The sequence below is a fragment of the Sarcophilus harrisii genome, chromosome 2, assembly GCF_902635505.1.
Source record: "Sarcophilus harrisii chromosome 2, mSarHar1.11, whole genome shotgun sequence".
Taxonomy (NCBI): domain Eukaryota; kingdom Metazoa; phylum Chordata; class Mammalia; order Dasyuromorphia; family Dasyuridae; genus Sarcophilus; species Sarcophilus harrisii.
In genome coordinates this window covers 243,360,572-243,372,732 of record NC_045427.1, presented here as the reverse complement: position 1 = coordinate 243,372,732, position 12,161 = coordinate 243,360,572, and the positions used below count along the sequence as shown (strand labels likewise).

The following is a 12,161-nucleotide window of genomic DNA, read 5'->3' as shown; positions in this document are numbered from 1 at the left end:
AATAATATTTAAGGGAACAAACAGATGGATATAATCCCAGCCCACCTCCTCTCTATTAGGAGAGTAGAGTGGCCAAACATCTGGACTCAACTTCCTACCTCTACTTCTAGCAGGAATTAAAGTCTCTCTTAGAGAAGGGTGGAGAGAAGATGAGGTTTGAAATATTAATCTTCTTCCTCCCCTGGAGCCACACAGAAAACTCCTGTGATACATGTGGAAAAGCCCTTGTTACAAATATATATATATATATATATAGATACAGATATAGATATAGATATAGATATAGATATAGATATAGATATAGATATACTTGAACATGATAGCACCAACACAGTCCTGTTTGATTTTATAATCTTTTGAATTTCCTTTTGCTCTCTTCTGGAAGCTCTTCTGAATATATTTTTAAATGTCTCATTGATACTTCTTTTTTCTTGCATTTAAATCACTACTACCCTATTTCTTCCCCAAAACATAAGCCCTCTCAAGAAATCCAACCTACCTATAGCCGTATTAAAAAAAAATACTGTTACATAGTTTGCATTCTCTCATATGTTCTGCTGTGCACATGACAATGCTTTTTTTTCCTCTTCTCTTCTTTTTCTATTACATTTTCTTATTGAGGGACTGGGAGTTTTAAATGTAAAAAAAAGAAAAAAAGGAGGTAGCTAAATGACACAGTGGATAAAATACCAGCCTTGGAGTCAAGAGAACCTGAGTTTAAATCCAACCTCAGAGACTTAATATTTACTACCTGCGTGACCCTGGGTAAGTCACTTAACCCCAATAGTTTCTCAAAGAAATACTTCAAATTACTAATAATTAGAGTAATTCAAATTAAAGCAACTCAGATCCTACTTCTTACCCATCAGATTGGAAAAGTGGAAAAAGGTGGAAAACAAAAATTATTGGAAGAGTTATAGGGAAAATATGGATGCATTGTTGGTAAAGCTATGAATCATGAAAGGTGCTAGGAATAGACTGTCCAAGAAACAGAATTTAAACCAACTATGGTTTATTTAGTTCACCAGCAACAGAATCACACTCAAAGAGGCAAAGGGCTCCCCAAATAAATAGTATAATTTTAGGGCGTGAAGAACAGAAAGGAATAGAGCAAAAAAGCTCCTTTTGGAGATTAAATATATCTGGCACAACCCTTTATTCAGTTTTGGGATTAGGAATTTCTGTATAATAGGTGCAGTGGGATAAGTTGTGTCTAAGAACAGGTTGCACAACAGGATATTATGGCACATTTCTTTTTGGGTTACTTGCACTGCAAGCAGAGTACAGAGTACAGAGAGTACAGACATATATGTGAGAACACAATGGAGTGATTCTCTAAATGGAGTAACTCTGGATCCCCAACTGGTTAAGTCATTCTGGAAAGAAATTTGGAACTATGCCCCAAAAGTTATCAACTGAGCATACCCTTTGAAAAAGTAATACTACTATTAGGGACATACCTTAAGATTTTAAAAAAGAGAAATGAAACATGTATGCACTATTGATAGATTTGGGAACTGATTCAACTGTTCTATAGAGCAACTTGGAACTAGGCTCAGAGTTATAAAACCATGCATATCCTTTGACCTCTGTTAGGTACATATTCCAAAAGAGATAATAAAAAACAAAAAGGAAAATGACCTGTATGTACAACAAATATTTGTAGCAGTTCTTTCCTGGGGACTAAGACTTAGAAATTGAGGATGTGTCCATCAATTGGGAAACAGATGAATAAATAAATTGAATAAAAGAGGAAACAGTTCCATATATATACAAATTATGCTATATGAATGTAATGTAATATTACTGTGCTATAAAAACTGATGAAATTTAAAGAGAAATCTAAAAACATTTACATGGCCTGATATAAATTAAAGCGAACAGAACTAAGAAGAGTAATTTACTCCATACCAATAAGCATTGTTAGAAGATGGAGTAGAAGAAAAAAGAAGACGAAGAAGAAGAAGAAGAAGAAGAAGAAGAAGAAGAAGAAGAAGAAGAAGAAGAAGAAGAAGAAGAAGAAGAAGAAGAAGAAGAAGAAGAAGAAGAAGAAAAGGAGGAAGAGGAGGAGGAAGATTTTCCTTATTTTTCCCTCAATGGGAACAAAGAGGAGGTTTAAGGGAGAATAAATAAATGCTTATATCCCTTGTATGCAATTATATCCCTGGTAGCAAATAAATAGAATCAAGCAAAAGAAATTCACATATTATTTGTCTGAAAATACATATTTTATACCCATAGTCAAGAAGTGGGAAGTATGTTTCATCATCAGTTTTCTGTATGGATTCATGTTTGGTCATTGCATTAATACGTTAGAGTACCTGCCCTTTCAATTTGCCTCCAACTGTCATTTACTCTTTTTATCATCTGTCAATTTGATAGATGGAAGGTGGTATCTCAAAGTTGTTTTAATTTTAATTTTTAAATTTAAACAAGAAGGGAGAGGTGAGGCAAGATGGGCAATGACTTAAAAGCACTGGACTTGGTGTGTGACCTGCAGGCTAGCCCAGCCAAGTTTTGAAATGACTTATCACCCATCTCTATGCTGATGATTCTCAAATATATCTTTCCTACTCTAACTTTTCTACAGACCTTCAATCTTGCATTTCCATTTAACTTAAAGACATCTCAACCTTCATGTCTAGTAGACAACTTTAACTTAATATATCCAAAACTGAACTCATTATCCTTCCCCCCCAATCCTTCACCCACCCCTACTCCTATCTTTCCTATTACTGTAGAGGGCAATACCATTCTCCCAGTCCCTCAGGTTCCCAACCTAAGAGGCATCCTACATTCCACACTATCTTTCACAACCTCCCCCCTATCTAATCTATAGCCAAAGCCTACTTATTTTACCTTTGTAATAGCTCTTGAATACGTATCCTTCTCTCCTTTGACACTACCTCCTTTCTGGTACAAGCCCTCATCACCTTGTGCCAGGATTGTTATAGAAGCTTTCTAGTTAATCTGCCTATCTCAGAGTTCTGTTCTCCATTTAGCCATTAAAATTATTTTTCTGCTGTGCAGATCTATGTCAATAACAATACCCCCTCATTCCTTTTTATTTTTTATTCTCTGAGACTCTGCTTGTATTTGTTTTAATATTTACCTCTTATTGTACTTGTAACATTTACCTTTTGGGCTTCTCTTAATCCATAGTATTTTTTCCTTGTATTGTCAACTTTCTTTTGTTTCTGTTTTCAGCCTCACCATTTACTTGGAATTTTGTGCTAATGCCAGTTGCCACCATCTCCCACACTCTTGATGAGATGAGCAGACTCTGTTTTATCCTATCTCTTCTTTAGTTTAGATACTGATCAGCTGTTATAGTTCTGGATGAAGTGGCTGGGTCCAGGTTCCATCCTGCAATCTTTAGCTTATACTTCCTCTGGTGATGATCTAATGCAAACACTAACTATAGACCATCTCCTTTCCTTCTCCTTGGATAATCTTCAGCCAGAAATTAGTTCTGTTTCATGACAGAACCCAGTTGGATGTCAAAAACTTTCCTAATCTCGGTTTTTTACAAATCATATCAGCTTATCAGTTCCTACAAATTACAGGTCTCATAACTCACATCAATTTCTGCCTCCCCTGATATGATTCCTTTTCCAGGGTCCGTAGGATTTTGACTATCTTATTACTCAGTCCAGGACTGGAAGAGGAAAATTACTGATATTTCCCTTTGATGTTCTTAATCATTATCTTTCTGGTGTCTTTGCCAGAATGTATGTTAGGATAGTGGTATTTTTGTTGTATGACCTTTCACATTTTCTTCTTAATTGAAACTCAAAATGCCTAGACTAGTCTACAATTCATTTCTTTTTTCAGAAAGATCTTCAGAAGGAAAAGTTAAGTCTAGAAAGTGAATAACTAATTAAGAATATTAGATGTGAAATGGGATTTAGATTTGGGGGAATAAACAAATCACTCCAGGTATCTGTGCCTTCACCAGTGTGGATGTTCCCTTCACCATGCCCATGTTTTAATTGAACTAGGCTCAGAGTTATAAAACCATGCATATCCTTTGACCTCTGTTAGGTACATATTCCAAAAGAGATAATAAAAAACAAAAAGGAAAATGACCTGTATGTACAACAAATTGGCCACAAATTGGTGGTCTACCCTCTGCTGATAAACCATTCCAAAACTTGGCTAAGCCAGTGAGCAGTTGACCCACCAGGTCCAAAGCTTTCCATACAATATAACACTGCCTTTAACACAATACCCAGGCAAGGTCATTGCCCATCTTGCCTCATCTCTCCTTTCTTAACATATTCCCTCTCCCCCTCATTTAGAATGCTACTACTCCTCATCCTATGCTTCCAGGTATCCAATGTCCTTTAATTCTATATTCACCCATCAAAGCTTACTTTTACTTAAGTACCTTAAATATCAGTAAGTACAAATAAATAAGCAAATATCCCTTTCTCCTAAACAATTACATAGACTAACGCATCCACATGTGTGTATATCATATATATTTAAATTCATACTTATATATAGTTCTTTAAAATATTTGAAACACTTCCCTATAATCCTCATCTTTTCCTCATTTTATTTATGAGGAAATTAAAGATCTGAGAGTTTGTGTCATGCTTGTATAGCTATCCTGATGAGCTGTTCCAGGATCTAGATATTTTGAGAGTTAAAATCATCTCTCAACTTTTTAGACTCCTGGTTATTTTCCCCAAGTTCCAAGTATCTTCGAATTAAAATCATCTCTAAACTTTTTCTTGAACCTCTACAAATGTATTTTCCTTTTTACTTGTTAGCCTGATGCCTTTAGTTCATAAAAAAAATTATTTCAGTTAAGTAGCAACACTGTATATCTTTACAAGTATTATGTTATATATATTTTACATCATTTTAAATATATATCTTTCTCTAGAATAAACTTTGAATTTACTCTGACAAATACATGCATACTAGGTGGGAATTTTGCCTTTTTAGGAATGTGAATAAAACATTGACACACTTGGAATACATGGACATCCACATATGGATATTCCTCACAAAGTTGTGGTTAGGAAACACATAAAGACAACTCACACCTTCCAAACTGCAAAACTGCTGAAGTCTTCTGATATATGCTGCTACTCTTCAGCTGAATCTATTCCCCACCATGTACTGTTCTCCAGAGATTTCTTCATTCTAGGTGCTGCCCTATACTCCAGCTAACCATCAACTCTATTTTCTGGGTCATACAACATGAATTATAGATAGGATCATTACAGCTCCTTTCCCAGCTCTTTTAGTTACTTCCACCATTCACTGGGGGCAGGAGTGGAATAGTTAATGTGCTTCTACTCTGTGGAGAAGAGACTCAATAGAAAGCACCGCTTCCTCTGCCAGCCTGTTCTTTACCTCACTTAAGAATCCTCAGGGCCACCCATTGATCAGTCTTCCGTCTAATAGAGGCGCTATGATTAATGTCTTTCCCTTGCAGTCAAGGTTATAGATCTCTTCAATCACTATTCTTGATGAGTAGTCGCGGAGCTCACTGTGGTCTTCTGAGTCAGCTATCTCAACCAATGGTTAAGAAGTTCTTTCTCCTCAGTCAGGTTTAGTCTGAAATAAAATCTACCCTGTTAATTCTTCTTAGAACTTTTCTGTTAACTGTTGTTCTCCTTCTTAACTGAACTGCTCCATCCTCTATCATATCCCCTGGATCTTCAGTTGAACTGTCATATAAATTATAGTCAAAATCCATTTATATCTTAGATCTCATTACACCAGTAATTCTGAGATAAATCTCCTCAGGCTCTACTTCCACAAGTAGAAAATGGATTAAGAGATACTGCATTAAGAATAATTTTAAATTTACCCCTTCTTTTTTGGACTATGCAAAATAGTGATGTTCTGGGTAGAAAGTTCTAAGAAGCTATTATTAACCTTTGTCCATTTAGTTCAGCAGTATATCACATTCTGGTCTTCTTCTTTCTGATGTCTCTATATATTGAGTTACTGTCATTGATCTTTTCTCCTCCAATTTCGTTATTGGAATTGTGTACCTGTATTCTAAGTTTCAATTTTCATTATGAACGAAAAGGCTTATTTCTCCTTTTAGAGTGAATGGGTGGTGAAGCTATTTAGTGGGTCAAAGCTACATAGATAGTCTTGCCTTTTCACCAAATATCCTATTAATGACCATTATTATATTTCCTTGAAGCTTACTTGTCATTCTTCCTTTTTCTAATTAATATTTAAAAGAATTTTGTGAGATGTAGGTAGAAATCAGATTGGTTTTTCTTGGCAAAGCTTCTCCCTTCTCAGAGAATCATCTCCCCAGCTGTTAGAATGAAAAAAAGAAACTCAGTCTGTTTGGGAAAAAATTACTCTATGTCTATGCAATGCCAAAATTTAAATGAAGATTTTTAAAGTGACCAAATAATGCAGACATTTTGCCTTTTGGAAAATATCAATATCTTGTTGTTTGGAAACATCCATATGGTCAGATCTTACATTGATTTTATCTGAATGCTTCATGCTGTGCAGAAGTAACATGGAATTATGATATATATAAGATTTGGAGTCCAAAAGTCTACTTGAAAATCCTTACATTTCTGTGTCCTAATTGTATGTTCTTGGACAAGCCAATTTTCCTTTCTAAGCCTCAGTTTCTTCATATATTAAAAGAAAATTGAACTCTCAGTTCTACATCATAAGACTTAAGAATAATAATCATGTGCCACGTCCAGTCCATGTAATAAAGGATAAGATGATTGTTTTTCTTTTTCTCTCTCTTGTCTCCATCCACCCTTCTTGCACAGGTTAAACTGGTCCACAAGAAACCTGTGGGGATAATAGTAACATTGGGTTCTTAGGGTAGTTTTCAGTTTCTATCGCCACAGGGGCTTCCCAGAATAGTGATGGCTATGTGTATTGAGATGGAAACAAGGCAAGTGGATGCTGTTATTCCCATGCCTTTCAGTAATAGTTGGTTGGCTGTTGGTGTTGATACTTGTGAGGAAGATTCTCCCTCCATAGTGATTGTTTTCCTTAATGATGGGTTTGGGACATGGGCTAGAATTAGGCCAGTGGCCTGAGGGATGCTGCTATTCCTTTCTCTTGGGTTCAGGGTCCTGGGCTATCTTATTGGGGTCTGAGGGAAAGTGATGGTCAAGGTAGTGTTGATTTGTCTTTCCTGATACCTGCTGGCTCTTATCTCTCCCTCGGGGTATCTAACTGTTTTTGTTAGACTGTCCTGCCTATCCCACAGGAGCCCATTGACGGCCCCTTCTTTATAGGATATGGAGCATACCATGTTACAGTAACCACATAGAAGTAACTTAAAACACCAAAAGAAAGATAATCAATTACTTACATAAAAGTTATAGTGAAAGTTCAGTAGAAAAACTCTGAAAATGTTCAAAATCAAAGAAAAAAACATTAGAATGAAGTGGTATGATTCCAGTAAACATTTTCAAAGCTTGTTTTTAAGATGACATTTTAAGTTTTTTCTTATTCTTTATCTCTGACAAAAGTTTAAGATGACCCGCTTTATGTGCCTCGGAAAGTTCCCAGCTCCAAGGTATAGACAAACACAGAAGGGCCTGAATAATATAACATAAATTCAATTCAAGTCAATTCACCCATCAATTCATTCATTCAGTGAATAGAGGGCTGGACCTGGAATCAGGATGAACCAAAGTTTAAAATCTGGTTTCTGACACTCTATAGACTAGGCAAGTCAATTAATCTCTGTCTTCTACAGTTTCCTCATCTGTGAATAATAACACCTATCTCCCAATGTTGTGGTGGGAATAAAATGAGATAATGTGTGTGAAAAGCTTTGCAAATCTTTAAAGAACTATATAAATGCTAGCTATTAAATGCTTCTTATTATTCATTTGGTCATTCACTCAGTTTGTGTTACTTATACACCAGCTAAAAGAATTATTGCCCTAAAGGAATTTATATTGTATTGGGGGTGGAGAGGAAACAACAAATATACAGACAAATAAATACGAAATACAGGTGTAGAGTAGGGCCCTAATGATCAAGGAAGCAGGAAAGGCCTCTTCAAATCACTGCCCCTAGAGCCGAGTATAGCCTCTAAAGCATGATATATAGGAGATACTAAAGTTTTGTTTTTGAGAAGAGGAGTTTTGATTAGGTAAAGTAGCTGAAGAAGACTCGGGCTTCCGTCCTCTGCTTCACTCCCATCCCCAATCTTCCACATGCCAGATGCTGGCATCTCTCCCCTACTCCCTGCCCTCAAGGCCACCCTGCCTTATTCTCCCTGGGCACACCTGGATGGGGTGAGCCCTCACTTCCCAGAACACCTGGGCTTGCTGGTGAGACTTGCAATACCGTAAAGTAGGTTAATTTGTATCAGAGAGCCAGAAATGACAACCTGCAAGTATGATTTCTTAAAATTGCTGCTTCCTTTATTACCAACCAGGGCGCTGATAAGTTTAACCTTTTTTTCAACTGCTAAATTGCCAATCATCTGGAAACACGCTGCAGTTTGTCCATTACATAAAGGAAACTGTTAGTCTAATTTAAAACAATATTGACCTTTTCTTCTTGCCCTTTCCGTTTTGACTAAATTGCAGGGTACATTTTTGAAATGCGCCTTTCATCTGTACTGTGCCAAGTGACCCTATTTTAGCACAGTTTCCAACCTTTCCTTTCTGTCTTCAAGTTTAATTAATGAGCTTTTTCATTGCTCGTGGACATAAGGAAACGATGTATTTGAATTACCTTTTTTTTCTGGTCATCCATCCCTGCCTGCCAGGGTCCTTTTTTGAGAGAAGGGATTTAAGAGGGCTTTCAAGGTCCTCCATTGTCTATTGCCTCCATTACTGCAGAACTACCTTTGGGGAAAGCCTGCACATCTTTTACACCTCCTTATAGATTTCTGCATCTAAAAGAAAACCACAGATTTAGAGGTACAAGAGATCTCAAAGGATATCTAGTCTAACAGCCTCAGTTTACTGAATGTCAGAGAAGTGTTTTGCTTAAGGTCACACAGTGAGACAATGATAAAGCTTGAAACCAGGAAACAGATTTCCTGTATGCAGAGTTTTCCTTCATGCGTCACAATATTATCAAATCTAACCCCTCCTAAAATGTAGGGAAGAAGAGTCCTATTCTTTGAGTTACAAGGACAAAAAAGTCTTTAGACTTTTCAAATCCGAGGATCAAGTAAGTACTCCAGCTAAGCCACTTTCTGCCTTTGAAAATTCATTTAATGTTTCTGCTTCTCAGTTTCTCCATCTGTAAAAATGTGGGACTTGAAGATGATCTCTGACGTTACTTACAACTCTAAATCCTTTAACAAAGAAGCAGTCCCATAAGGATATAAATAAACAACTGCAGTGCTAGCTACTGTAGTATGGAAGATACAATATTTCTAGACAGCCCTTTTATGTGAGATCACTCCCCACAACTGTCCATCCCGTTCTCCTCACCAACATCCTTCCCTTTTAGCCATGTTGTTCAATCATTTTCAGTCCTGTCCAACTTTGTACAGGACCCCTGACCCCATTTGAAGTATTTTTGGTAAAGATATTGGAATGATTTACCATTTCCCTTTCCAACTCATTTTGCAAATGAAGAAATTGAGGTAAACAGGGTAAAGTGACTTGCCCCGAATTGCACAACTAAGAAATATCTGAAACTATACTTGAAGCCAGGTCTTCCTGACTTTAAAGCTGGTGTTCTATCTACTCTGCCAGCTACCTGCTCCTGTGTTACCATTCATTCTGGAAAGGGTGTGATAGTTGGCTCTATGGCTTCACTCACCATTCCTTTGATTTCTTGGACCAGCCTAACTTCCCGGGTTAACAGTGAACTGTATGTGTTGCTTTTCTCTCCTAAATATTAGCTCTTTGAGGGTAGAGACTATCTCACTGTTGTATTTGCATCCCAAGCACAGTGCTTGGCACATTGATTGGCATTGTTCATTTTAGTCATGTCTGACTCTTTGTGACCCCATTTGGTAAAGAAATTGTAGTGGTTTGTCATTTACTTCTTCAGTTTCTTTTATAGACGAGGAAACTAAAGCAAACAGGATTATGTGACTTGCCCAGAGTCACACAGCTAGTAAGTGTCTGAGGTTGGATTTGAACTCAGTTCTTTTGACTCCTGTGCTTTATCCAGCACAACACCCAGTTGCCCAACTTGGCACATAAAAAGTATATAATAAATACTTCTTATTCATTCATTCATTCATTCACCATGGTACTAATGCTAAAAAAAAAAAAAAAAAGGTAGGAAGCATCACAGGATAATGACTGAACTTAAGAATTAGGAGACTTGGCTTTGACATTTCCCATCTGTAACCATGAAAAGTTTATCTCATCTCTATGAGATTCAGCTTTTTCCATCTGCAAAGTGAGGATAATAATAAATAAACTAACTACTTTATAGATTCATTGTCAGGAAAATGCCTGGTAAACTTTAAAACACTATTGAAATGTGAGTTGTGATTCTGGATAAGGTGATGGTTGTGAAAGGTTTTGAAAGGTAGAAAGCAGTGAATAGATGGAAAGTGCCATGACTCTTATTTTCCTCATAATTACTTAGCAATTTGTATCAGCCAGGTTCAGGTGACCTTTATCCTCTAAAATTCATTGCCTTTTCCTATGGTCATTAGATTCTTCCCTTCACCTTCAGAAGGGAAATCTACAATAAGAAAGGCTATTTCTAGGTTTCAAAAAAATGTGCTCTCTTGATACTTGACAAATCAGATCATATTTTCCTTCCTGTGCCAGTTGGACAAAGATTAATTGTACTTAATGTAGGACAAAGACTCAGCTGTGAAGTTGCTACATACCACCTCTAGTGTGTGTGTGTGGAGGGAGAGAGGACCTAGGTTGCAGTGGAAGCATCATATATCTCACTCCCTGACCCACAAATACCTGGATGGTAAGTAAATAATGCAGCCCTAATCCTAATAGTTACTTCTGTAAATTTAGTCAGTGTCATTTAGACCAGGGTTTCTTAAACTTTTATCCATTGATGACCTTTTTTGCTGGAGACATTTTTATACAACCCTGAGTATAAATATATAAAAAATAGGTATGCAAATCAAACATCTATTGATAATAAATCATAAAGAAATTTATTTTAAAATAATTCTTTTTATACATATAATTTTGCCATTTAATAAGGACAAAAGTTAATTTGCATGCTAATGAGATCCATGGGCTTGTTTATTTTTACATAAAGAATTAAATCTTGGCAGAATAGTTGATACCTTTTACTGTTGCCAAATTTTTCATAACCCTCACATTATTATACATGACCCACAGTTTAAGAAGCTTTGATTTATAATTGAACCAGCTACACCCAGCGAAAGAACTCTGGGAGATGACTATGAACCACTACATAGAATTCCCAATCCTTCTATTTTTGTCCGCTTGCATTTTTGATGTCCTTCACAGGCTAATTGTACACTATTTCAAAGTCTGACTCTTTTTGTACAGCAAAATAACTGTTTGGACATGTATACATATATTGTACTTAGCTTATACTGTAATATATTTAACATGTATTGGTCAACCTGCCATCTGGGAGAGGGGGTTGGGAAAGGAGGTGAAAAATTGGAACAAAAGGTTTGGCACTTGTCAATGCTGTAAAATTATCCATGCATATAACTTGTAAATAAAAAGCTATAATAATAAAAATAATAAATAAATAAATAAAAAGCTTTGATTTAGAAAATATGTCCAAACATGTGATTGGCCTATTCATTCATCCTCTGGAAGTTATAGAACCAAATAGAAAAGGACTTGAACCCAGGAATACCTAAGTTGTCAAACTCATGATTGTGGACACTTTTGGTGATGTTGCTCCCTTTACCTTTCTATGGCAGAAGGTCCATTTGTCTTCCATAATGTGGAAATACCAAGCTGTCATAGCATGAGTCAGTACATAGAGAAGACACTTAATAAATGTTGGCTGAATGAATATAATGAAGTACAAAATACTAGAAAATTCATTTGTCCATTCTTTTAACATGGGTTTCTTGAGTGCTTCAATTCAGGCCTTAATATATGGGCCCTTTTGGTCAAATTAAAGAAAGGAGAAAGTATAAGCAAAATCAGAGCCCAAAATGCTCTAAGAGCTCGGGGAGATAAACATTTTTTATAAAACTTATCAACAAAGATTTTCTTCAAGAAATGACATTGGATACGAGACAGAAT

At 36.2% G+C, this 12,161-nt stretch overlaps 1 long non-coding RNA gene across 2 annotated transcripts in view; it reads right to left on the bottom strand.

Moving 5' to 3' along the window:
- The window catches only part of LOC116421528, a 110,887-nt gene that overhangs the window by 73,071 nt on the left and 25,655 nt on the right, over positions 1–12,161 (bottom strand). The window contains exon 4 of one of the 2 annotated variants that reach the window (XR_004231917.1): positions 5,058–6,798. This is a non-coding gene — a long non-coding RNA (uncharacterized LOC116421528). The remainder of the gene's footprint in view (positions 1–5,057; positions 6,799–12,161) is intronic. The other variant, XR_004231916.1, reaches the window with a different exon arrangement.